Raw genomic sequence first — 26,239 nt, 5'->3', positions numbered from 1 at the left:
TGCACACCTTTCCATTATTTATGTTCCTTTATGTGAGGAATTCCCTTTGATAGAACCAATCAGCGAGCGCTTCCAACGCTTTCCACCCAAGGAAGGATGGCAAAGACTCTACTGAAAGATTAAGAGAATAGAAATAAATTATATTTGGGCGAGGGTACCTGCACAAGCACATGAAAAAACAATCTATCTCTGTTCGGTGTGAAACAGTGTACCATTGACTCTGATCCCTGCTGAGGTGCAGTTCGTGCAACCTGGACTTTCTCAGTGTGAGGTAACTTTACAGGACTGCACCCATTTCAGGCCTCTGCTGCAATTCTTCGCACATGGTGTGGCTGAAATATTGAGCCAAATAAATTAGTTTCAAACCTGAGAATGAGACTGTACTGCTAGTTTTTAAATCTCTTAACGGCATTGCTACCTCTTATATCACTGACCTTCTAATACCGTACATACGTGCTCGTGATCTCAGATCTGCAGAGCAACTGCTGGTTTTGGTTCCCATGGGTAAGGCGTGAAACTGAGGGCGGTAGAGCGTTTTCTGTAAGGGCTCCACGACTATGGAATAACCTTCCACTGGGAATCAGTCAAGCTACCTCGTTGCCCTCTTTTAAATCTCGTTTAAAGACTCGTTTTTTATATAATATGGCTTTTAACTAGATTTCTTAAGTCTTTGTGTGTGTGTCTTCTTTCTGTTTCAATGAGCTATATAAATAAAGTTTTATTATCATTACACATCATGTCCAGTTAGCACCAAATTCAACACAGCTTCCTGGGAACAATACAAATGCTAAGTGTGAAGCCAATAAGATGAGATGTGCGAGCCACAGAGAGAGATTTCTGGAATCATATATATATAAATATATTTGTGAGTAATATCTGAAATCTGCCATGACCTCAAGAACAATAGTATAAATCTCAGTAGGATGTTTCCACAGCAGCATTGTGCATTGTTAGCTCTCTATAGCACAAACATAACCACAACACCCTGGTTTTGAATCTAACCGTGGCAAAATGGCATTTTCCCCCTTTGTACCGTCGCTCTCATCTCCGTTCCATCTAATGACTGCAAAACGCAGCGAAGGAGAAAAAAAATCTGGAAAAATAAAAGCAAGACAATTCCCAATCCGCAGTCAGCATCATTATTCAGAAATGTTTCTCCGTCGTTTTGATGAAATCCATAGGCCTGAAAAGCTGTATTTACTTGAAAGCAGTCTTCAGCCCCTCACTGCTGTGCTATGTGGACTGCGGTAACTTTGGATCCAGAATCTCAGCAGCCTGTTGTGTGAGTGCAGCCATCAAACATTCTCTTTTAATATCCTTTGCAAATAAAACATTGTGTTTGGTTACTTTTTGAAGATCTCCAAGCCTCTGACTCTCTTTCTAGTGCTTTTCCAACTGGTGCAGCCTGCTCTTATTGATCATCGCACTAAAGCATTCCCTCTCGTAGTACAGCAAGGACAAGAGCTCATGATTTAAGAATAAGAACTTAGCTTTAGTTCCAACATGTTTTTTTCTTTTCACTGCTTTTTATTTTACCAGTGCTCAGCAAAGCCCTGTCACTGATTGATTCGGTGAGATTTCTCGGTGATGGCCAACACATACTAAACAGGTACCAAATCTGCAGGACAAGCTGAATCCTGATTAGACGAGTAGAAGACAAAAGGTCACCCTCTACCACGGAGAACAGTGTAGCGCTCGCAGAGGATAATTCCTCTTCATCACAACTTATTTTTAAAGTTTTGCCGTCCTCCAAATATTTGTTTCCAAAATAATTGTCGAGATCTGGGAAAGTTCACTTCGCCAAGTGCAATGGGGCGAGAAATGAGCAGGCAGGCAATCAGACGTTGTTGTAAAAAAGTTCACGTTTAAGACATTATCCAAACCACCACCCAAAATGTCAGTAATAATCCCTCGTTGCACAGGAAATGATGTGCGCAGACAACTATGGTAAGTACAGTAAGTCAAAGATGAACCAGGGATTTGCATCTGGCTCTTGTGTGCAATTGGAACAGATACGATTGGCATTCACTTCAGGGTCAAATACAGTACCTCTCCAGGTTTCTGATTGGCAGCGATAGAAACATGTCACTTGGGTGAACATACAGTTCTTCTGTCTTCTTCCTTATTTTGAAAGTCTAGATGCTGACGCTGCACCTTTTCCAGCGAAAGCTACGATGTGCATTGAACTTCCAGACATTGCTGCGTAATGAACCTTTGTCTACAATGTGTGACGTTGAACTTGACTCACAGGGAGAACAAACAAAGGCAAACTCCTCTGCTGGCGATGGGAAAGGAGTCCGTCTCTTTTTAAACGGGTTTAATTGTTATTCATTTTATTTCTACCTGCTAGTTTTGGTGTAAAACAAGTGTAAGTTAACATGGAGGTTTGTTTAAATCCTGTCTGAAGCTCTGTGCTCATATTTCTTCAAAAATGTCATTGTATCATTCGATCTCAGCCCTTTACTTTTTAATTCCTATTTAACTATAACAATAAGATATCATGACCAAAATTACAAAAGATTTATCTTGTACTAAACTTGAATTATGCAGTAGCATATCATCTTATTTTATTTTTAATAAAAATCTGATGATAAAATAAAAGCTATAACGCTTCATCGACTATTAGTCTATGGGATTAATAAGAATCAGGCTGTTCCAGCTGAGACCTGAGCTCAGTTCCTGTCAGTTGAGCCTCTGGTTTCACACCAACATAATTGGAGGTGTTTACTGAGGGGAAGCCAACAGGGGACGATGTCCCGGTTCTGCAGCGGGGACTCAAAATAAAAAACGTTTTTGTGTGAAAATTGACAGAAACCGAGGTTGAACTGACACGACAGCATCAAGTCTCCGGAGCAAAGCCAGCACATCATCCCTCACTGGCTTCCCTCACTTCTTAACAAGAGTTATAGATGTATACGCCTATGTTTGATTTGTCAGTGCTATGTTGAAATGAGACATAATCTGTCAAATACTTCAGATGCACATTTGGTGCTAAAATAAATATAAAGCCATTAAAGGTTCATTGTGTAGAATTCAGTGACATCTAGTGGTGAAGTTGCATGTTGCAGCCGAGCACCCCTCACCTCAACCTCCCCTTCCAAACATGAAGGAGAACCTGTGGCAGCCTTCAGTTGTCATAAAAACTCAAAAGTTGTTTAGTTTGTCCAGTTTTGGCTCCTGTAAAAAAAAAAAAACATGGCAGCCATGTAAATATAAAGGGCTCATTCTTGGGTAAAGAAAACCACAATTCAGATGAAACCCACTGGAGAAACATCAATTGGATTATTTTATATTCTGCCAAAAGATCCCTTTTACACACTGAACCTTTAAATCAATTAAATCTAAAATTGTAATGAAATGCAAGAAGAAACTACAACAACCAAATTAGATGCACAAGTTATTATAAACTCAGAATTTTCATTACATTACCATTTTTTATCACTTTTACCTCTTTGTATGAAGTTATAACATCGCATTGCAGATAACACAAGACTTTGTAGCAACAAGCAGGAAACATTCATTATCTATTCAGCAGATAGAGGTGATGTGAATGTTCTGTTCCGTCACGTCTCTCGACACCATATTCTCTCTCTCTTGTGTTTATAGGCAGATCTGGGAGGACTTCAGGTGGCTTTGCCGTTGTAATCCTCATATTAGTGACACTTCATTTGAGCCCCTCTCACTAATCTCAGGTAGCAGTTACACTTAATGATTCTCCGGTGCCCTCATTCTGCTTAAGCAAATGGGAAAAGGGGAATGAGACAGACAAAGAGGCAGAGACACAGAGGGAAAGAGAAAAAAAAGGAAGGAGGAGAGAGAGAGAGAGAGAGAGAGAGAGAGAGAGAGAGAGAGAGAGGGGCCGAGAGATGTAGCCTGCTGGAGTCGCTTAGCAGGAAAACAGTGCCATCTGTTGATGCCGGTGAGAGGAAGCTGCAGAGAAAACCCATTTCAGGGCCGTAGCTTCATGCATGTGTATACCTGAAACCACACGCATCAGTTCTTCACTAAATTCTCAGCAGGAGCTCATTTATTCTCAAAACAATCGGGAGAGAAATGCACAGAAATCACATTTGTCTGCTATAATGGAGGGGAAGAGAAGGAGCTGCATATGGCGGACTTTAAAAAAAAGTCACCAGTGATTCTATTTTAATTGATCAGTCTCTTAGCAAAGCAAAGGCGGAGGGGGGAAGGAAAACAAACACTCCAGAAATGTTGATTTGGAACAGACACTTCAGAGAACAGATTAGACTATCTAATTATCATCTTTGCCTTCGGATGACGCCTTTGATGTGAATGTGACTGCGGAGTCTTTCCCTTCACTCGGTAAATAATGAGAATTCTAATTAAGGGATGGAATAATCGCGGGGCTCGTGGCCTTGGTTTGCTTCTTATTAGGGCCGCTTAAATCCTGGGGGATGTACAGCGGGCATTTAGAAGGGCAATGTGGAAGGATGTTTGTTGTGCTTTTTTTTTCTCAAGGAATTAGGAGTGTTGGCCGATTTAGTGGCAGGGCCGTCTTTTATGTTGTCAGTAGCTGTGGAAAGGGATGTCAATCATCTTAGTTACTGAATGAAAAGGATGTTGCGGCAGATTTTCAACAAGTCGATTATGGCTGTGTCGGAGCTGTGACTGGGTTTTAAACCAGGGAGATGGGAACTTGTTTAGCAGAGTTTAGTGTTTTACTCCCTAACCTTAACTTCTATTTTCCACGTGATTAGTTTAACACATGAGCTTAAGGATTTAGGGAATGTAAATGGGGGAAAAAAATGCGTGGAACCGAAATGTCAGTTCAAAAGTGGATTTGTGGATAAAAGTAATTTGTTATACATTTAGCAAGAGATGAGAATTTAATCCAGAATGAATTACGTGCATTGTTTGCTTTCTTCAAACAAGCATAGCGCATTCCTCCGTCAAGGCTGATCAGCCACTTTATCACCATATTGCATATTGAAATCAGATGCATGCATGATCCACACGGGAATGTTCTGCAACCTGCTTACATTAAAACACAGGCAAATATCCATGGTGCGATATAGCTGAAAGAAATAGTTGTTATCATGTGGTAACTGAATAAGATCACCTCTCTACAAATCCACAAAATCCAAATAATTTTCTGGATCCACACCAAGTTTTACCTGTTCATAGACAACAGCACTTTGCAGATGGCTGATTTTTTTTTGAAAGTGAAAACAATTCTTGGATCCGTGCCCTGATCTGGAAATGCACCAAAGTTAAATGGGGTCGTCCCGCACCCATACTGCCTCCTTTCACCAAGTTTGGTGGAAATCCATTCTCAAGCTTTTGCAGGATCTTGCCAATGAACAAACCCACAAACAAATGGACAGAGGGGAAAACAAAATATAAAGACCGGATCAGCGTGTCAGTTTTATCATCTGATCCTGTTTATTAAATACAATAACAATCAGGGACTCATCGGCTACATGTAGCATTAGCATTAAACTGTCCTACTGAATAATTTGTGTAGAACTATGTACAGCAACATCTTCCCTCGGTAAATATGATCATAATAACATAATACAACTGCTGCATAATGGACAATTATATGTGTGCATTGTCTGTGTACACCTATGAACATTTACCTAAAAATGTTTCGTGAAAATGTATGTCTCTTGTAATAAAGTATTTTTATTTATCTTTCTTTGTGTGAGGCCTCTGCTAAAGATCTAAATACAACTGTTGGCTGTTGGAGTCACATGTTTGTCAAGTGAGAGCAATTGGAGTCACACGCGTAAAGTGAATTAATCCAAGACTTAAAGTAAATGAATTAACCTTAAATCAATTAACCTCGTGACCCCATCGACCTCATGGCACATGGTGTGTGTGACCTGCGCAGGTCTAAGTACCTGGAGCTTTTCACCAGACAGTTAATGATGAAGCATCTCAGCAGAGTCAAGAGAAGTCATGACAACAAGTTTCTTATTTAAACGCATATCTAAATAGGCCAGAATTAATATGACCGTGTGGATCTGAAATGTAAACTGACGAGATGTTGATATTTACTCTCCGAATGAACCAGTGCACGAATCGTTTACATCCCTTGTGTCTGTTAATGGTTCATTTCTCTGTTCGTCAGCCTGGATGTTTCCAAAATCCCAAAAACCGCAGATATAAGACTCAAACCTGTGATGTCATCCGCAGTTGAAGCCCGGAGCTGCTCATTTGCATTACTTTGCATAGTTGAAACCAGTGATTCTGCTTATCCAGTGAATTTTTAACTTTTAACTAACAAGACGCTTTATTCCGTAGCAATGATATGAGCACTGAAATGTACTCTTGTCCCACGCTCTGTGTTTTTGAAAATACTAGCAACATAAACCTTTTTTTAAGACTTTAATGACGTCAATTATAGGTTAAAGCTGCTGTTCTAGGTTTGAGTCGGTGGTGATAAGTTCCCTGGATCATCATAACATGGCATTCCACCTTAAGATCCATTGTACTGCTCTATACTAAGCATCTGTTTAATATGAGCTCCGTCAAAGACTTCAGGAAGCACAGATCTGGATAAATGAAAATTCATAATACGAGAAAAATAACTTGTATCATTTTATTTCAAACCAAATGTGCCATTGCGGTGATCCTGTCATTTTGATCGCAGTATATTAAAAGAATAAATTAGGATTCCTCCGCGAGAAATCTCGGTGTTTCTCTTATGAACACAGATAATTAATGGACCAGCCAACATTCATGTCAGCGCCGCAATATGGAAACATAATCTGTATGCGTGTAGTAGCATCCAGTTTGAAGTCTTTTGAGGCTGTCTAGCATAGAGTGCTGCACTGTATAATAGTTTGTTTTAGTAACACACACACACACACACACTCCACTGTGTTTTATTCATGAACTCTTGTTGGTCATTGCTCATTACACAAGCGATCAACTCTCCCTGTTGTTCATGCACTGCCGTCTTTAACAAGTTGTCTTTTTATGTTGCTCCCCAGCTGACCACAGCGCCTGTTGTTCGCTGATACTCCTTCTGAATTCAGTGCAGAGGGACTCCACTCTGATACCTGCAATGTACGAACGACCAAACCAGCTCCGCAACAAATGAGCTGCTGCAGGAAATGACACAATCTGTTCCATCTAAACGGCCCAGATTCTGACTGATTCTGCCACGAAGATTAATTTACTTATGCATTATGCACAAACAATATTTGCATTTTGACTTATTTCCACATAACAATACAGTGTTTGCAACTTGTTGAATAAAGTGAACTGGCAGTGAATAAAGACATGTTATTATTGTTAATTAACTTTGTATGGTTATGTTCAGGCTCTTATAGGACTTGGTTAAGACTAAAGAAAGATTACTGTCATGTGAGATTCATTTATAAAAGTTAAACTGGCAAGAAAACCACTGAATTCAGACAATCCCACCAAAGTTTGTTTCATTCACTCTAAACAAGTCTTTAGCAACAGCTCTTTGACCAAAATGCCCTAAAGTGGTTTCTGCTAAACTGACCAACCATCAAACAAACACCCTCACAACCTCCCACTTGATATGAATCCATTATCTACATGTATATATCGCGAAGACACAACAGACACAGCCCAAGGCTCAGAAGATGAGGACATTGTTGAGAAGAAGGGTCCGAGGAATTCTGTAGTGTGGAGATATTTTGTCTGACAAGAAGCAGAGTGGTGTGCACTGCAAAATGTGTGGAAAGCGTTTTTCCATAAAGACAAGAAATACCACTAATCTGTTTTACCATCTGAAGCAGAAATGACAGAAACAGTGATTGCCTTGTATCGCGAAATATATCGACTGTAATAAGATTTTTTGTCCATATCACCCGTCCCTACACTTAACCTTTAGGGGTTGCGTGGGGGGGAGTTGGAGCCAATCCCGGCTGACATTGAGCGAGAGGTGGGGTACGTCCTGAACCTGCCGCCAGTGTATCGCAGGACCAACATGTAGAGAAAACAACCAGTCACACTAACATTCAAACACACACACACGGAAGGAGACCAGCCGAACCTTCTTCCTGTGAGGAGTTAGCTTTAACCACCGTGCCGTGCATCCCACTTGATATGCAATTTAAAAAGACCATACTTTCGCTGCTCCCTCACTGTAGAGGTTTAATCGTGTTTCATCTTATATTGTGGTCTCTGTAAATATATTAAAATGAGCAATTTTTAGTTGCCTTTAATGATTGTTTTGTATATTTTATGAGATCAATTATAGAAGCAATATTAATATTAAAAGTAGCATTACCGATTCAGCCGAGCTTTTACCAACCGCAGCAGTTTAATGCAGCTTGCTCTGGATTTTACAAATGTCTGGAAGTCTACCTAGGAAACCGAAGACCGGTGTTCCACAAGCTTTTATTATATTTGCTGTTTTGTCGTGTGGGGGAGAAAAACAATCTAGGAACCCACAGCCGAGAGGGTGCTGCAAGTGTTAATTTAGCCCCGAGACGGCAACCGAAACACGCGTCACATATGTGCTGTCACTCTCGTGCTCCTCGAACAAGCCGGTGACATTCATTCTCCCGAGCAGTTGTCACCTTTGAAGTGGCCTCTCATCAAGAGAGCATGTGTCCTCGCGGAATGAAGGTTGTCATTTACACCGGCTCGGCTGCTTATTTCTGAGCAGCGCGTCAGTGACACCTGTCAAAATGCAGGTCGAGGAGGTGGACACGGGGCTATTCTGGATGCACCTTGGGCTGCATATCAACAACAGGCTGGACAGGGCTAATAAAACACATTGTTCAAGGGGTGACAGGATATGGGTGCTTCAAAAGTTGTTGTGCAAGGAATAAAAACGCCCCAAAAAAAGTGTTTTCTATTGTCTGAGCTGGCCGACCCGGAGAGACTGAGCCAAATTTCATCCTCATAACACTTCCCAGCCGCTCTGTGGTGATATTCTGCATCTGCCTCATGACCCCAGGGGTGCTGCATGGAGGCATGAAGGTCTCTCCGTGCTAGTTTGTTCCACCCACCAACGCACCCCCTTCATTCCTAAACGGCCCTTTAGTCTCTGTGCAGACTGGGAAGATGTTGAAGCCCTGACCATCTCCTGCGTTGTTTTCTGCATCGGGGGGATCCGGACGACTTCTCTGGAAATATTTCTGCATCTAAGACATCATTAATGTCATTATCATCATCCCCCATTCTCATAATAATCTTACAGTTAACGGTGCACATTTTGCATAATGCCGGCTTAGTAAATGTAAATATTCCCATTGCGGAGTTTGGGCGAAGGCAACATTTGGCAGAGCTCAAATCCAAACAGCTCAGTCTGTAAAGTTTGTTCTTTCAGCATCTGTGAAAGTGGAAATGGAGTTCAGTGAAGTAGTGCATGACACTTTCTGTGTAGTCATAAAATATATGATATGACTTCTTACTTATTTATTGATCTGGATGTGAATGAACTTTTGCCCCAAACCACATGTGTGTATCTTTGACCTGAATGTTCTTTCCATATTTCTATTTTCTCTATTTGCGATGTTTTAATTGATTATTGTCAGAATATTTAATGATTTGTTCACTTACTTTTGCACAAATCTACAATTTTTTCTAAATAAGTAATGAAAAGAAATGACAAATTCAACCAATATATAGAACTTGAAATAGGTAAATAAACATGCAGTATGTGTGTGAGGATATGAAATAAAATATTTATCAAACACATGCAACGCATACAAAATTCAACATAATATTGATTAATAATTAGACGATAAGGATCAGTATCGATACATAACATTTAAAATAGTTCAGTCTTGTTAAAAATTCTTCCACATTACATAGGCAGACATACGCAGATAAACAGATCTAGTTAGTCTAGATTTTTTTTAAATAAAATAAATATTAAGTGTGTCAACACCAATTAAACATTTTGAATCACCGCTCTGGAGACAAGTTGTAACCTTCACCAGCCACTTACACTGCATTTGACAGTTGAGAGTTTTCCCAAAACACGTTAAAATGAGACACAGCACTGCTCCTATTAGGAACCTCAAGTCTGGGCTTTTAATTCAGATGGTAAATGCTGTTTAATGTCTTGTTTTGAGTCCATGTTGCTAAATCCAGGGGATGGGATGCAGACCTGAGTGAAGAGTCCTATTTTAACTTTGTCTTCATTTAATTTTCTAAACTTCAATTCCTGTTTCAGATGGATGAAGTTATTATTAATCCTAAACATGAAAGAAAGTCTTACTGTTTCCTCTGGTGTCCTCCATGGTCAGAATCCCACATGGCCCTGAAGGCACATGACTCTGAAGGTGGTTCAACACTGTGAGCTGCAGGTTCATTGCAAATCCATACATTTTACAGAGCAGTTATTTTAGAATGGAGACAAACTACAACTCACTTGATATGTTTCTTGAATTAAAAATAACTGCATGAGATGGTAATTTGAAACAAATCAGATTTTTGAAAATCATTCTTAGGCAATTGCAGTAATACAGTAATTCTTGGGATGTCCAGATCAAAATATTAGTATAAAGGTACAAACATAACTGATTATAATGTATTAACGATGCTACAATGTGCATATAGCTGGAGGAAATTATAAATATCCCTTCAAATGAAATCTGTTCCAAAGCAGGAACTTGGGTCTAAATGATCAGAGGGGCCGGGTCACAAATGAGTGGAACCGTGCTGCAGCTTGGTATGAGATCACTGAGGGGCCAGAACAGTTTTAAAGGCACAGTTGGTAATTTTAGCTCGTATTTTTAATTGCATTTTGAAGACAGTGACTACTTCCTTGATAGGATTAGCCACCAACCCTCAAAAGATTCATCCATCTTTCTGTCAGCCATCCTCTAGGACATCACGGCCATGATTGGATAAAAGGGGGAAAATGTTACCCACCCTGTTGTCATTACCAGTCCGACACTGGCCCGTCTATTTTTACTTCAAGTAATGAGGAAGGAAGTTGGGTAATTCTGCCTTGATCCGTCTTGAAAGAACTCAGTGGGGTTTCATGCCGAGGAAGAGGGACGTCTAATGGTTTCTTTAATGTGAACTTTAAATATATATATATTTCTGAGAGACCTTTAACAAGAAAAGTACAGATGAACAAGTGTGAATATCAAACTGTCATTATCTTCAAAGCCTTCACTCACTTTCAAGATTATTGGCATGTGCTCGCCTGTATGATACGTACGTGTATGTGCTTGAAATATTATACACACGTGTCACCACAGAGTAGAGTTTCTGGAAAAGCAATTCAAAAATGATATTTATGGATAAAATATTCAGACTGTATTGTTTGTTTTAGGTTAATTCAGCAAATCACCTGAGAAAAATCCAGTTTTATTCCCAAGCAACACTGATGATTCAACTTTTGAAGGTCTCGACCTCACTATGTAAAGTGCCTTGAGATAATGTATATTATGATTTATGATAACATTACGATAACTTTGCCACCATCCGTATAATATAGACTTTTCATGTGCAATACTACTTAAATATCTATACTCGTATGTTTATCAATATTTGCAGTTTTTTATTTTGCATTGTTTTGATCGTTGTTTAGTTTGAGATTCTATTGTTTTATTTGTTTTTATTGTATTGGATTTATTTGCTGCTTCTGCTTAGTTTTGAGATTCTAGTGTTCAGTTTCATTGCTGCTTTCATTCCCTCTCATGTACCTCATGTCTTGGAATGACAATAAATCTTCTTGAATCTTGAATCTTGAATTTAACTTTGTAATAATGAGTTAGTGTGTATGGGGGTGTATTTGTTTGTGCTTCTTGTGAGGGAGGTATTTTCTTATTATGTTAAAGTTGCTACTCGCTAACACTCGGCTGCTGCAATAGTGACTGAGAGGCTGCAGGCACAGTGGAGCTTTGCCCTGAATGCTCAACATGGAAATGGAAATTATATGTGTATAAGGACCTTTGTCTTTTGTGTAAATTACACTTCACACAAGGTTCTGCACTGAAGCTGTTCTTTATGTCACGAGATGTTCATAACTTTTGTTTATACTTTATATCAGCACACCATTTATTATCTGTTGTTGCTCTGAGTGTCCTGAATATCACAGATTAACTAGTTTTGGTTCTGGGTCATAGACCAAAGATTAAAAAGACTCACGGGCTTGAACATGATGAATATTTTTTAGTAAACTTTGTCGAACCTAAACCAAAACTGTCGACTCCATGAGGCTATGACTGTAAAACTCAAGGGATCACACAAAGTCATTGGGACCCATCCTCTGCAGGCCATGAATGTTTGCCTCAGTGTGATGGTTACACAACGGCTGCCAAGCTATTTCAGTCTCCCTCCCGCCAATCTCCAGAGCCATGCCGCTTCCAGTGCTGCAAAAGCAAGCATGTGCATGCATTTCCCCGTGATAACTCTTCACTTGGCGCTGCATATACGCTCTTAATTACATACTTCAATTTCTGTGTTTTTTATGTTTGGGGGGGAAAAGCAAGAGAAAGCATCAGAGAGGGAGAGAGGGACTGAGAGACAGGGATTTAGCATGGTGTCTTCCCGCCGCAGGGTGGTAGAGCATATCACACGCAGGCTAGACTGCACTGGGCAGGTGCTGCGGCGTAAAGATGTGCCACCCAGACACACAGATGAAGAGTAATGAGTCTGCGGACGGACGTTTTTTTTCTAAACTCGTCTTCTCCCTGTCGCTCCCTTGTTCTCTCTCTCTCTCTCTCTCTCTTTCTCTTTGTATCGTGTCTCACTCCGTTTCTCCTACTTTCATCAGACCTGAGTTTTACTTTAATGAGCGTCATGCCCGCGCTTGTTTGCATGTTGAGGAATGGCAACGACACGGTGTTCAGACGAGGACTCGACTCACTCGTGACCGCATGGTTGGAAATAAAGTTTAATAAGGTCGGATTACACAAAGCAGCGGCAAAGGGCAAAATTTGCAAAGGTCACAGGCGGGGGTAGCGAGGTCTCAGCATGTAGCTCACTGGGGAAAAAAGCAGGATAATATGACAGCAGGTATCAATGAGGGACAAGAACACAAACTCACTGGAGTTGCTTTCATGTACAATTCTCTCCTTGCCTCATGTAGCCTGAGGAAAGGTTTTAGAAACCAAAAATCTGCAAATTACTAAAATAAGCAGTTTATTGACTCATGTTCATGTTATAGCCACAGTTCAATGAATCCTAATACAGCATGCATGCAAGTGCAGCTTAGACAGTATGATAACAAATGATAAACAACGCTAGAAGTACAGCATGATTACATTAAGACAGATTTCAAACTTACAGAAGTCAATGTCATTCTCACCTCATCCCCATGTCACAACCGGAGCAAACGATGGATCATCTAAAAATGCAGAGGATTCGATTTCAGAAGGTAGTTTGTCATTGGGATTCGTGATCACATCAGGTGAGAAGGAAAGTCTCTATCTCTTTAATCAGTCACCATAAACTAGCCAATGGGTTGATAGAGGATTCAGGTCAAATGTAAAACCTTGTAAAATCATCTCTGAAGTGTAAACAATTACTAAGATCGATTTTGTTGGGACAGTTGTTCTGTATTGTGGTCAGACTACAGAAAGTTATTCACACAAATTTCCCCACAGTTATTTAGCTGCATATTGTGAAATCGGATAATGTGACAGGGTGATTAAATTAGAGCTGAAGAAAATGATTGGTCCAAATTGATTGGTAGAATTTTAAAAGTAATCTCCAACAACAGTAAAAATATAAGCAATTGATCAAGAAAATAATGCCAAACATTCCCGTTCTCCAGCTTCTCTGATTTTGAAACGTGTGTGTTTGAGATCATTGTTGTGCATTTCACTGGGTTTAGAACTGTTGACTGAGAGAAATCTAAGCAACCAAAAGAAACTGAGATCCAGATTTTATAAACAAATCAAATATTTGAATGAAAACTCCATTAGATTATAGGTCAATAAAAATAATTCTTTGTTGCAGCCTTGTATGATGTTATATATCTTAAAAAACTCTAAATGACAAACTTTTACTCCAGAGTTGTTTCCCCCACATATACTTTACCCCCTCACACACACACACCTCTTCCCAACCAACACCAGTTGGAGTTGCAGAACAAGACTGCAGCCAAACATGTTCCAAACTCAGACACAATGCAATGTGTTATCACCAGCTACAGTGGCGTCCGCTGGCTGGCTGGGCTGATGTGTGGACCCAGCGTGGCTGGATGTGGAGGAGAGATAGGGCGCTCCGATACAGCCCGGGGCTAAAGAAGAGCACTGTGTGTTGCTAAACCACAGACCCACAGTGTTGTCTTAGTTATGCATCAGAGAACTGGATGCGTCTTCTTAAATCGCCCGGTTTCAGCTCCCCCAATTCCCTGAGTCTCTCACATCCTGCCAGTTCCCTTACTTAGTCAAACATGCAAAGCTATGTGTGCAAGCTCAAACAGTGGAGAGCGACGGTTGCTCTCCCACATGTGACCGCTCCTGCTTTCTTTCTGGTGTTCTGATGTGAAAAGTGGACGTAATGGACTGGCGGTCAGTGAGGGTAATGGTTGATTGCCAGTAAGTTCCAGGAGAAAAAAGGCTGGAAGGGAGTGACACAGAAGAAGAAAAAACATATTAAAGGGTCGCAATAAGTCAGGGATGAAATAGGGAAGGATGAAAAGGGCTGCATTGATTGGATCACCGGGCAAACTATAGAAAGAGAGGGAGGAAATGGCTCAGAGATCTTGGTTTAACAGTATTCTTTCCGACAGACACCAGCTAATCATCGGAGAGTGTGACTGACGTTGAGTTATCACCCCTTTTATCGTATCAAAATTGATCACACTATCTCCCGTCCGTCTCTGTACATTCGTCTCTGGTGAAAGTGGTTGTCCAGAGCATATAATGGACAGATTAGGAGAAAACCTCTGTTCTGGCAACACTCAATATTTCCCCATTAGTGCGGTGGCCTCTGGGATTAGACCTTTGCCGCACATTAAAGATGTCAATACTGCTAATATTGTTTTTGGAGGTCCTCCACCTTCTTAGAGCTACGGGTTGTGTAACCAGATCTGTTTGATGGGATCTATTGAGCAGCTCTGAGACTGAGGAGCAGGTATTATGGTCTGTTTGAGAATGTAAGACTGTGGAATGAAAGAATATGTTCCCTCAAAGTAGATCTGTTCAGACTACTGGAGATCACTGTCTTGATTCATAATGCATCTCAATATCTGTGTACTATGCACAGATACATAGTGAAAAATAAATGAATATTCCCTTTGTGACACAATAATACTGAGGGATCGTAGAGGAATGGCTGGAGGTTTGTTCTCTCTGTCGCCAAGTCGCCTGCTCTCTGTGGGAACTGTTCTCTCCATGATGTTGTACGGTCTTAACCTTGAAACATGAAATGATAATATGTGTTGTAACTTGTTAAAAAAGCTGCATTTATTTTAATTGAATTACTTCTGTAACATGTGTGGTCCACGTAGACCGAACTCAGACAGACTGCAGAGGATTTCCTATTTGCATCATTAGCTTTGTTTCCTGACTGTTGCATCATCAGCCTCTTTGAGCAACTGCACTTATTGGAGTTAGCCTGACAGCATAGCTCACTGACTAGTCATCTTAAATTTAAAATATTTAATTTCACGTAACTTAACACTTAGTGCATGCAGATGTAATAATCATAATCATAATCATCATAATCATAATCATAATCATAATGGAAAAACATTTAGCTAACTGTTAAGATTCAGACAATCCAAAGATGCAGGTTACCATTGACATGCATTAATGCCAATATTGTGTAATTTTTTTAATTTAGTATTTGATTGTGTATTTATTGATTTTTATTTATATATTCATTTGTGTAACTGCAGATACAGGGAACCACTACAAATAGCATACATGCAATTATATACAGGGACACTGTTATAGCAGCCACACAAAGACAGCGATACTGGCTGTTCACCACAAGAGAGCAGCATTGCCCTTCCTCAGAACACCAGAGTGTAAATCCAGCAGTTATGTGCTGACATTGGACTTGTTCTTGAAGACAGAAGGATTTGATACAGCCTGTCATACAATAATCATTACAGTACTTACTATGGCATTAACTGCAGTACTTTATACTGTAGATTAATGTCTGAACTTTGAATATTTGTTCTACTTGACCACTGATTTAGAATTCAAACATGGTTTTATAATATGAAGCAAACAAAACCAAATTGTCCTGTGATTCTAAAAGGCCTAGTTTGTGGTCATTTTTTCTACAGTGCTGTCTCGTGAATGACCGTCAACTGAATCGCAGCCTCCGGTGCGGATCTGTATATAATTTCAGCCGTAAATGAAAACATATACTCCGGCGTGTGCGAGCGAGTCCTCTGGTTGCAGCAGTGCTGAGGTCATATCCACTGGGACGGCCCGGTGGTGTGCGGACAGGATGAGGAATAGAGCCCCACTCTCTGAGTTAGATAAATACCTCCGTCGGCCTCACCAGAGCGTTCACCGGGGACAGCACAAAGACCAAAATCAGCAAAACATAAGCATCAATAATTAAGCAGCCACACACAGTGCGAGGGGGGGGTGAATGGAGGTGGGTCCTGGACGGTGCACGAGGTCGGCTCTGAAGTGATCCTAAACGCCGCTAATGTCTCTGAAGCTGAGGGCAAAATTGAGGAGCATGCGTTTTTACTTTTTATCCAAATGACATAGCTGCAGTTCACGACATCTGATTCTTTGTGGTGGTTTTATTTTATTTCCCTCCATCCCAGAGTCACTCTCTTTCTCTCACTTCCCTCTATTATTGTTTCCATCGCTACAACTTTTCACAGATTTGTCTCAGACGACGAGACGCACCGGGTCAAACCCATGAACAAGAACACAGAAGGACCAAACCTGGCTCAGCCTGCGCCCTATCATTTATTTATAAGAGCCACTATCATTGCAGTGCCGAACAAAAACAACAGTGATGTCATGGCCTTCATTTCTTTGTGTTCAGCTGAACGAAACTTTCCCTTTTTGTCCACTGGCTGCAGCATCTTGAAAAGCTGAAACTCAAATTATAATCAAAACTGTAAAAGTAAGAAAACACAATGACTAAAAAAAGTCGAGCTTTGCTTTCGTGGCTCTACCAACCGAGTGGAGCTGTGGAAGCTTGGCAAGTTTATTTGTTTAGTCCCTCTTTTCAACACACACACACATATGTGGTGTTGTTGTGGCGAGTCCTCTAGGAGACTCAGTCTACAGGCAGTTTTATTTTGGAAGGGAAGGGGGCTTTGGTGTCATGTTCCTGCAGGGGCTCTGGGAGAAGTGGAGGTTCTAGGATTTCTTCCAGTGTCACTTTGTCCTTGTGGAGTTTTTATCCCCTCGCTCTATTCTTTTTTTCCTTCCCCCTATCTTTTTGTATTCGCCTCAGTCACTCACCAACAGGAATGGCAGTCACTCCTGTGGACTGCATGGAAAGATGAGTTTGTGCTGTTAGTGTAAATTACGAATGGGCCACTAGGGGGAGAGGTAGAGCTGACACGGCAGACATGAAACAAAAGGGGGGGGGGGGTGAAATAAGAGGAATGGGAGCACCTGAACAAGAGAAAAGGGGGAAACAATTTAACATAGACTGAGAACATGTCTGAGACGAGAAAGACAGAGGACGACACGATATTGTACTCAAGGAATGAAGAAGAAGAGAAACGTGAGAATTGTAGCAGAAAAACACACAGAGGGGAAAAAAAGAGTCAGAGCATAAAAAAAATGTGTTTGTCTGCCTCTGGGTTTTTGGTTTTTTTTGTTTACGCGGGTTTGAGAGAGTAACCTGTGTTCCCTCCCAGTCATCTGTGGCATCTCGCTCAGCGGCGTGTTTCCATTCACGGGGGCATGGAGAGAGCAGTGACCTCAGGGAGAGCCGGTAATTATCCTCTGTGTCTGTGACAGGCCCGGATAATCAGTCTCACTGGGAATACTGGCGCAGATCTGTGGACGAGTGATTCTGAGAGACCTAATCCTCAATGAGGCATCCTCACAGCCCTCGCACTGATAACTGGAGTGCTCTCACATTATGCCTTTTTTTGACACACTCACAGGTCACAGTGTGTGTAATCCCTCCGTTCTGCTTGTTCTGCCTCTGCATATATTGTTGTCTTTATCTGGCCTTGTTGGAATAAATTGATTTTGGTTTTACTGTAACAGAGGTTGTAGGTGATGTAGTTGAGCCCCAGGGTAAAAATCTGCCCCCCCCCCCCAAGAAATGAGAACATGTAAATTGACTCAACTTAAACATACATCACAACTTCTATATGTGCGACTTCTTCTTGTTTCTCCAGCTGTGACTTGCAGAAATTTGAGAAAATTTGCTTCATCTTTAGTGCTTGTTTGTGATCATCTCAAATCCTCTGTCACGATATTTCATGTCCTAACTACGTATTGCCACATCTATTTTATTCTTTCAACAGTCAACAGAAAACATTTGATTCTCTATGTCAACAAAGAGGCTGTTTGATAGCACGAGCAAATAATAAGCTACACTTCACATTACAGTGAGTGTCTGGGCTTCAGGTAGAAAGCGAAAAAGTAAAGGTTAACATGCACACTTAAGCTTTGAAGTGCGCAAATACACACACAGTTACAGTATTATGTGCACACACACACACACACACAATGGTTCAACAGCTCATAAATTTTTCAAAGAGGCTTCAGAAAGAAGTCGGTGATTTATCACAAGCCACAAATACACACACACGTGTTTGTACATCTCTCTTAGTGAGGACACTCATTGGCATAATGCATTCCCCAGCACCTTACTCTAACCTTAAACATCAAAACTAAATGCCTCCCACTAAGCTAAACCCTATTCTAACCCTAAAACCAAGTCTTAACCCTCAAACAGCCCATTGAAAGTGGGTCAAAAAGTGAGGACCAGCCGAAATGTCCTCACTTTTCCAAAATGTCCTCACTTTCCCAAAATGTCCTGACTCTAGGTCCTCACAAGGATATCTGTACAAGTTGTACACACACACACACACACATTTGCACAAAAAAACATGTTTCACTATCAATTAACGTGCTGAAAACTATGAATGCACATGTTTGTGTATAATCTGCTTGTCTTTCCCAGAGTCCACTCTCACTCTGTGACAGGAGATGCAATCCTTCCATTTCTTGCGGGTCAAAGTTCTTGGAGAGATGCCGGCGTGGAGGCACAGCCTATATGCTCGTTGAGTTTTTTTTTATTTCGGATACTCTCGTGCAACCGTGCCATGCAAGTTGAGGAGAGCAGCATTCCCACGGGGGACCTGGGAATCAATTACCTCTCTCCTGAGGCAGTGGATTGGCTATACCGGCAAAGACTACATGCCAGACAGGCGTGCGGTCAGACTGTCATCATTTGATTCACACATAATCAGCTCCTAATTGTATCACATTGGGCTGCAGGTACATGTAATTTAGAATACAATGTGAATTCACTGGGGTTTTTCCAGGCAAAACTCCACATTCCCTCTGGTAATGAAGGCGAGGCGAGCGCTTTAATGTGCTTGGCCCCGGAGTCGTCCTGAGCTGCTAACCGCTCACAGTCATGGAGGCTAGAGAACCAGACTTTTGTGCTTTGACAGTTTGATCGACAGCTGACATGACTGGCTGCGGAGTTGCCAGTCAATCCGACACTGGAAGTGGCCCCGGTGCACCCGTCTTCCAATGAAGAAGAACTTCAAAGTGTTTTTTTTTTCTTCTTCTGCTGTCCGTATAGTATTGTTGTCTTCTCTTGGAGAGATGCGCTCCATGTTGCAACAGTATCCTCTGGACACTGAAAGTTTGCTATATGTGGAACTATTCTTTGCAAAGTTTCCAGGAAGAAAAATGGTGTTCAGGTTCCTGCTTCACCACAACGCTGCGGTGCAACTTAAATAGGTAATTTAGTTATGTGACACTCTGAGTGCTCTTACATCAGATGCAGTAAATCATCTCAGCCTTATGAGGCAACAGATGAGGTTTAATGTGGCTTCTTTCTTTAGCATTGTCTAAACTTACGCCTGTAGTGCATCCATGACATCAGAGGGAAGGCTGCAGACTCCCCTGAGCATCAAAATGCAGACGGGCTGAAAAAATTATCACGACTGCTCTATTAATCTGCTCTGCCATGGTCCTTGATCAATACATATTTTGCTCTTGTTCAACAATAACCATTTATCAAGTTCACCTCGTCCTGCAAAGAATAACCTTTTAAGATGTCAAGAGGAGGAAGAGGATTCTGTTTAATATGCAGCTTTAAAACATTTATAGTAAAGTACACTTAATGTCCATGTACTGTAATTCTGAATGATGTTTTCTCCGTTAAGAGTCAAACAAGTCGGTGTTTGTTTAACACTCGTTTTGTTCTTGAGTCCCAGTGAAACAGAAAAAAAAGGTTTGTTGACCTTGACTGAATTTTAGCACAAACTAGTGAAGAAGTAAACCCTGACATGATTGATGTTGTGACAAACACGTCACCTGCATGAGCCCACTCTGGACGAGTGATACAAGTCTGTTTAAATTCATGAAGGTGCGTCCATTAACTGAATAATCTGTTTCCCTGTCAGGTACAAGTTACGGTGCCAGTCAAGGACAAAGGCAAAATAAAACCCTGAAGCTCGTCTGCTGAGAGTGAGAAGGAAACACCGGTTTTACACATGTTCTAGTTTAGTTCTGTTTCAGATCCCTAATCAACCGATCACTCATTTTTGTGGCAAAATAAAATAAAGGTATATTGACGGACAAGCAAACACCAGATCTTTAATCATCTTCAGTGTTAGATTTAGTTCATGTGAGTTCTACAGCAGAAAAACAGTGGCACCATTGTGGTTGGGTGATTGTTGTGTAACATTTTCTTCACTGATTGCCATCACACATTATGCATATTTTCAGAGTATAGTTTAAGGTGAATTGAAAAAATGTGACTCAGTCTCACTGACAGATATTACCAGTGCCAAGAGATAATTCACTGAGCTCTAAATTGTCATTTTATATTAAAAAACAAACTAACAGCCCCACAGAAAGTCTCAGAATATAAAAAACCTCCTAACATCAATATTATCATTTACAGTGGATGAATTCCAAAACTTCTTTAGGGTTTTACTGCACCTGTAGGTGAACTCACTCAAGTCCTGTTCTCACTAATGTGGCAGCGTTTCACACATTTGCAGACCTGTTAGAAAAGTGAAAGCAGTAGTTATAAAACAATAAAGTCTTTGTGTGTCAACTATGCTTTACTTTGTCATGGTGGTACAGGCACGCTGATGGTGGTGTGGGCATCTTGAATTGCTACTGATTTCCTTAGTGTTTGTCGTCACTCCAAAAACTGAACTAAAACAAATTTGAACATTCATTTACTTCCATTATTATTTACTTCTCTACTTATTGTCAAAACTGAAAACAACGGAGAAAAGAACATGGGTCTAAAATAATTTATTGCAGTGAATTAATTAATTAAAAAAGCATTAACCACACAGCTTATAAAACAAATATTACAACATGAATGAAAGCAAATGAAATTAAAAGTCTACTGTATTAATATTGACATGATCTCTTAACAGCCATAAGTACTAGAAATGAAAAATGTATATTGTGTATTTAGTTGAGTAATAATACAAATGCATTAATCCCACTTATTTTGTCTTAACTACACAAGTTAAATAGATAAATTATCCATAAATTAGTTTATTAATTTACCACTAACACAGACACATTTTCAGTTCAGCCATACGATCTTAGGTTTAAAAAAAGATTGTTCAGTTGTGTTAAATTTAAACAATTAAATATGTGACACGGAAACACAGATTCTATAATTCAATTTCATTTCACTCTGATAAATTCAAACATACAACACCCAAAACAGGAAGTCACGGCAGCCAGTGGCGGCTCAGAAGCCAAAGGCCACGGCAGCTACAGGTGCACCTCGTTCTTTACAACCTGACTGAGATGGATCTCTGCAATTTCTGGTGCTAGCGTTGCACTAAGTTGAATCTAAATAATTCAGGACCTGGAGCGGTTTTCAAATTGCTTTTATTTGGAACAGAATACAAAAACAGACAATGGAGGGAGGGGAAAAAAGAGAAAAACATTTTTTGTGCTGAAAGATTTTCTTGTCAGAGGAAAAACAGGGAAAAACATTGTGCAGTAAATGATTTCATACATCTCCTCTCATTTCTGTAATATACTACACAGTGTAGATTCACACTTTCACAGTGGTGCCATTTTTTTTTTTTTTACATGCCTTTATTGCAGTTGTATTTTTTTTTTACCCCTTTTTTCAAAGAGCGGTGCAGCAGCTTCAACATTAGTCAGCATTTGTAGGGTCCATAGCTGCAGCTTCTAAAGAACAAATTTACAAAGCAAGCTGTTTCACACACACACACACACACACACACACAGACACACACTCGACTCCTCCACTTAACAACTCTCCCCCTCTCTCCTTCTCTTCCTCCTGTGTTTTTTTGCAAAGTAAACAAACATCATTTCGAGTGATTCCTCACAATCCATCCCTCTGCCTCTGTAGTGTGCTTGAGCCTGCCTCGCTGTGCTCGTCAGAACGGCTCCTTTCATCGCTCAGTGCTGGCATGTGATGTTCAAGGCCCCGCTCCTCCTCCCAGCCATCTCCTCTCTTTATCTGTCAATCACGAGGGCTTGAAAAAATAAAGCCCCCACCCCGATGCCTTTATTTCAAGAGGTGCCTGATCAATATCATCAATCCGAACGCCTCCCCCATAAGCAAGCAACCCCCCCCCACACATCTTCTTTCTATTCATTTCTCCCTCCTCCCTCGTTCTCTTTCTTTACTTCTCTCAATCTCTCTCTCTCTCTCTCTCTCTCTCTCTCTCTCTCTCTCTCTCTCTCTCTCTCTCTCTCTCTCTCTCTCTCTCTCTCTCTCTCTCTCTCTCTCTCTCTCTCTCTCTCTCCTCTCTCTCTCTCTCTCTCTCTCTCTCTCTCTCTCTCTCTCTCACTCGGTTGCTGCAGCTGTATCCATTTCCTCCTGGCAAAAAGGGACTTTATGAATAAATGATACTGAATTGCTGAAGGTTCAGATACTAAATAATGAATTTCACCACCAAAAACACAACAACTTCTCCAATCATAAAATAGCTCTCCCCTTCCATATTGATTGTGCTTGTGCAACCAGATGCAGAGAGCACAGTCTGCATCCGTGCAAGGTGGAAGAACATACAGTGGAAAATGTATAAAATGATAGGGAGCCACCTGCTTTTTTAGCTATAGATATCTGATAAGAGGGGTGAACAGCTGGCTGCCTATGGCGGGCACACACTTCCTCTGAGCTCCTCTCTCCTCTTTGCCGAAGCACAAAGAGCGGAGTTGGTCTGAGGGAGGCGGAGGAGAGAAGAAAAAAATCTGAAAACTTTCCTTCACGGGACATTTAAAGTAAGTGCGGTCATCTATTCTGCGCTACGGCGATGGGCGATGGTGTGTTGCTGTGTTTGTGTTTGTGAGGGAGAGTGTGTGTGTGTGTGTGTCTATGTGTGTGTGTGTGAGAGAGAGAGAGAGAGAGTGTGTGTTGTGTGGTTATGTGTTCAGTGTGTGTGTGTGTGTGTGTCTGTGTTGAAGCTGGCTTGAAGGAGAAAGAGTATTGGCTGGTGAGGCCATGATTTTTTTTTTTTTCCTCAGGTCATAGCTGGTTGAGGTGCAGCTGTAACAGTGAGAGTTGGTCGGTTCACTGCGGAAATTATATTTTGATTAGTCATCTCATTGTTTTTTGCTACAATAATAATAATAATACTACGAGAGAACAGCTCACAGGGGCAACAGCGTGTAAATGGGAATGTGTCTCGGGGGGTAATGGGGTTATTGTACGAGAGGTTTTCAAATATTGTGTCCTATTGGTACCTATGCATACGCTCTAATGCCTCCTCATATAAACATACATATATTACATGCTAGGGGAGAGCAGTTCAGTCGTAAGGGTGTGTGTGTGTGTGTGTGCCTGCGTGTGTGGTTGTGTAAATTTGAGCAAACACACATGAAATGTACAGTTTGTTTAAAGTGATTGGATCAGAACATGTCAGCCATTTAATATGTTTTCTTCTATTCTGACCTCTGGTAAACTTATGCTGAACAAAATGCATTAATATTGGCAGTATTACATTTTATTTAACAATTTTAAGTGAGTCTATATTATACAGTGGAAAAAGAAAATATATTTGTTCTTGGCAATTACTGACAATTTTAAATTTTTGGGGCCTTTTTATCATAAACAAAAAAACGTAAATAATAAATGCAAATCAATGCTCCTCTTTTTCTACATTTTTTTTATTTTTCTATATATCTCTGTAATTTAACAATATTCCACTGTTGTTATTTGGCGTTATATTACATGCTGATTTATTCCACTTATTTTATGCATTATTCAGTAAAATGCATATACTGCTATGTTATACTGTATAGAGGCACATATAATACAGCAAGTCATTGTGCTGAGGGATAAATAATTGATATCTCAATGAATATGCAAATGCAAAAAAAGGGGAGAGAGCGAGCGGGAGTCGGGGAGGAAGGAGAGCGGCGGAGCGTTCCCGGTGCACGGAGCTAAACAAAAGGCCCGTGTGATTTCCATCATCCAATTAAGAAATATTACAGCCACCATGTTGGGACCGCAGCCGTTTAGAGTTGTTCGGCGTCCTGCGTTCATGTAGCTCTGTGTTGTGCTTTTGGGGGGAAGCCTTTGAAGTAATTGTGTTCTATATTTCCCCAGATAGGGTTTTTTATTTTTACATGGTGAGATACAGTTTAACTCAATAGACCATAATTCAGGGAAGGGTGGGAATTTATTTTAATGAAGTTGTGTCCATTAGCATGTAACAGATGGATGTTGTATTCGCAAACGTGCAATTAATTTAAACAGCACATGCAGTCATGAAGAATATATAAAGTTTTAATGTGGAAATATTCTCTGTTTTACACGGGGAAACACTCGTATGTACAGGCACACACACACATGTCATATCGTATTGCTCTCCCTGGTTTGCGTTAGCCTCCGAACCCACAGACTCAGCGAGACGGGAGCTGGTGCAGCAGCAGCAGCGGCGTAACAACCTTTCAGCGTCTGAGAGAAAAATTAAAATTTGATGTTAATCAAGCAGCCTGAGAGCTGGAGATGACAGGTGCTTTCTACTCTACTTACTCCAGTCTCTTTCCATTCGCCGTCACCGCTGAGCCTCGGCACTGAGTTGCCCCTTTTAGCCCTTCCGTCAAATGGAACTTGCCAATCAGTCATTCCATGCTTTAGCAGCATTTATAGTTTTGACCGACTGATTCTGGTCCCTGTGAATAATTCAACTGATTAACGAGAGGAGCCACGGGAGGAAAATGCAAAGTGTGGAGTTTGTGAGCTACTGACATAGAAAATGTGAAATTTTCCTAATTCAATATCAAATCAATAATCGGTCTTCTCCAACTCTATTCCTCTGATCCTCTGGAGATTTTGGCTCTATCCTCTATCTGAGATTTATCTTCAGATTATGGCGCCGACAACCCCCCCACACCCACCCACCCTTGTCCTAACACCACAACACACACACTCACATCACCCCTGGGGACCTGGCTCTCAGACAGGAGTCACAAGGTTGAGTTGGTCATTATGGGGGTCCTTGACTAAGGCTCAACACAAACTTATGATCCCCGAACATTGGCCGCCTACATTCCCCTGTGGGTGATACATGGAAACAAAATGTAAGTGTGTGTGTGTGTGTGTGTGTGTGTGTGTGTGTGTGTGTGTGTGTGTGTGTGTGTGTGTGTGTGTGTGTGTGTGTGTGTGTGTGTGTGTGTGTGTGTGTTTGTGTGTGTGTGAAAGACAAGGCCAACTACCTGCCCTGTCAAATTAAATATGACCATTATGTTGTTCTGAAAGCCAACTGCAGCACAATGTAACTTCAATAAAACAGGAGGCAATTTCCTAAACTCCATCGTGCTCTAATCTACTGTGTGAACTTCCTCCCCCTGCGTTTGTCAGTGATTCATAATGACTGAATACTGGACCAGAAAAAGCTCTAAAAGATGGAGCTTCACTGCATTTTAGAGCCATTTTAAATCTTATTTCCCTGCTTCCTGCGAAAGATCTGAAAGCGAAAGGAGAAAAAAAAAAAAAGATTTCTCCTCCACTCTGTCGAGCCCCTGAATTATTAGGGGCATCAATATCTTTAGCATATTGCCAAGGGCTTCCAGACAGTATCTGCTTTCATTATTAGTGTCAGCTCAATTATAGCTCACACCCAACTGTTTCTCAACATCTAATAGCATCAATCGACAGGGATGGTTGACGAGCCAGCACTCGCTCACACACACACACACACACACACACACACGCACAGCCAACG

Source organism: Hippoglossus stenolepis, chromosome 1, assembly GCF_022539355.2.
Source record: "Hippoglossus stenolepis isolate QCI-W04-F060 chromosome 1, HSTE1.2, whole genome shotgun sequence".
Classification (NCBI taxonomy): Eukaryota; Metazoa; Chordata; class Actinopteri; order Pleuronectiformes; family Pleuronectidae; genus Hippoglossus; species Hippoglossus stenolepis.
Note: the sequence above shows the minus strand (reverse complement) of the source record.